We start from the raw sequence: 2852 nt of genomic DNA, 5'->3' as shown, positions 1-2852 counted from the left end.
GTGACCTCTTGCTTTCTTCATGGATGATGTCCTTGATGTCATTCCACAACTCGTCTGGTCTTTGGTCACTAGCATTCAATGCGTCAAATCTATTCTTGAGATGGTCTCTAAATTCAGGTGGGATATACTCAAGGTCATATTTTGGCTCTCATGGACTTGCTCTGATTTTCTTCAGTTTCAGCTTGAACTTGCATATGAGCAATTGATGGTCTGTTCCATGGTCAGCCCCTGGCCTTGCTCTGACTGATGATATTGAGCTTTTCCATTGTCTCTTTCCACAGATGTAGTCAATTTGATTTCTGTGTGTTTCATCCGGTGAGGTCCATGTGTATAGTCACTGTTTATGTTGGTGAAAGAAGGTATTGCAATGAAGAAGTCATCGGTCTTGCAAAATTCTATCATTCGATCTCTGGCATTGTTTCTATCACCAAGGCCATATTTTCCAACTACTGATCCTTCTTCTTTGTTTCCAACTTTCTCATTCCAATCACAAGTAATTATCAATGCATCTTGATTGCATGTTCAATCAATTTCAGACTGTAGCAGCTGATAAAAATCTTCTATTTCTTCATCTTTGGCCCTAGGGGTTGGTGCATAAATTTGAATAATAGTCGTATTAACTGGTCTTCCTTGTAGGTGTGTGGATATTATCCTATCACTGACAGCGTTGTACTTCAGGATAGATCTTGAAACGTTCTTTTTCACGATGAATGCAACACCATTCCTCTTCGAGTTGTCATTCCCAGCATAGTAGACTATATGATTGTCCAATTCAAAATGGCCAACACCAGTCCATTTCAGCTCACTAATGCCTAGGATATCGATGTGTATGCATTCCATTTCATTTTTGGCTATTTTCAATTTTCCTAAATTCATACTTCGTACATTCCAGGTTCCGATTATTAATGGATGTTTGCAGCTGTTTCTTCTCATTTCGAGTTGTGCCACATCAGCAAATGAAGGTCCTGGAAGCTTTACTCCATCCACATCATTAAGGCCAACTCTGAGGAGACAGCTCTTTCCCAGCCATCTTTTGAGTGCCTTCCAACCTGGGGGTCTCATCTTCCAGCACTATATCAGACAGTGTTCTGCTGCTATTCATAAAGTTTTCACTGGCTAATGCTTTTCAGAGGTAGACTGCAGGGTCCTTCTTCCTAGTCTGTCTTAGTCTGGAAACTCAGCTGAAACCTGTCCTCCATGGATGACCCTACTGGTATCTGAATACTGGTGGCATAGCTTCCAGCATCACAGCAACACACAAGCCCCTACAGTACGACAGGACTGACAGATACCTAATACAATGTAAATAGTTGTTAATTCTTACACTAAACGTTTAATGCTTTCTCAACCTTTACAACTACTTTATCATGAACCAGAGAAACCGTTTTTGCTGTTGTAGGGCAGCACCCACCACTCATCTGTCAGTTTGTCATACTGTGGGAGCTTGTGTGTTGCTGGAACAGACAGGGTGACCCATGGCGAACAGGTTTCAGCAGAGCTTCCAGACTTAGACAGATTAGGAAGAAAGACCTAGCAGTCTACTTCTGAAAAAATTGGCCAGTGAAAACCTTATGAACAGCAACTGAACATTATCTGATATAGTGCAGGAAGATTAGCCTCTCAGGTTGGAAGGCACTCAAAATATAATTGGGTGAGAGCTGCCTCCTCAAAGTAGAGTCGCCCTTAATGGTGTTGATGGAGTAAAGCATTCTGGACCTTCATTTACTGATGTGGCCATGACTCAAAACGAGAAGGAACAGCTGCAAACATCCATTAATAAAGTGAAACTTACAAAACATAAATCTGGGAAAATTGCAAGTCATCAAAAAATTTAATGGATGCGTGAAGATCAGTAAGTGTTAGTGTGCTGATATGGACTGGTGTTGGCTATTTTTAATTGGACAATCATATGGTCTACTATGCTGGGAATGAAAAATTGAAGAAGAATGGCATTGGATTCATCATCGAGAAGAACATTTCAAGACCTATCCTGAAATACAATGCTGTCAGTGATAGGATAATATCCATATGCCTATAAGGAAGACTAGTTAATAAGACTATTACTCAAATTTACGCACCAACCACTAACTCGAAAGATGAAGAAGCTGAAGATCTTTACCAACTTCTGCAGTCTAAAATTGATCAAACATGCAATCAAGATGGATTGATAATTACTGGTGATTGAAATGAGAACGCTGGAAACAAAGAAGAAGGAACAGTAGTTGAAAAATATGGCCTTGGTGATAGAAATGATGCCAAAGGTAGCATGCTAGAATTCTGGAAAACCAACAACCTATTCATTACAAATACCTTTTTTCAACAACATAAATGGGGACTATACACTAGGACCTTGCCAGATGGATTACACAGGAATCAAATCAACTACCTCTGTGGAAAGAGACAGTTAAGGAGCTCAATATCATCAGTTAGAACAAGGCCAGGGGACAACTGTGGAACAGACCATCTATTGCTCTTATGCAAGTTCAAGTTGAAGCTGAAGAAAATTAAAACAAGTCCATAACACCTAAAGTACAACTTTGAGCATATCCCACCTGAATTTAGAGGCCATCTCAGGAATAGACTTGTTGCATTGAACACTAATGAATGAAGACCAGACGAGTTATGGGATAACATCAAGGACATCATACATGAAGAAAGCAAGAGATCATTAAAAAGATAGGAAAGAAAGAAAAGACCCAAATGGATGTCAGAAGAGACTCTGAAACTTGCTCTTGAATGAAGAGCAACTAAAGTAAACGGAAGAAATGATCACGTAAAAGAGGTGAACAGAAGATTCAAATGGAGGCTTGAGAAGACAAAGTAAAGTAATGAAATGTGCAAAGACATGGAGT

The sequence above is a fragment of the Elephas maximus genome, chromosome 1 (genome assembly GCF_024166365.1).
Source record: "Elephas maximus indicus isolate mEleMax1 chromosome 1, mEleMax1 primary haplotype, whole genome shotgun sequence".
Taxonomy (NCBI): domain Eukaryota; kingdom Metazoa; phylum Chordata; class Mammalia; order Proboscidea; family Elephantidae; genus Elephas; species Elephas maximus.
Note: the sequence above shows the minus strand (reverse complement) of the source record.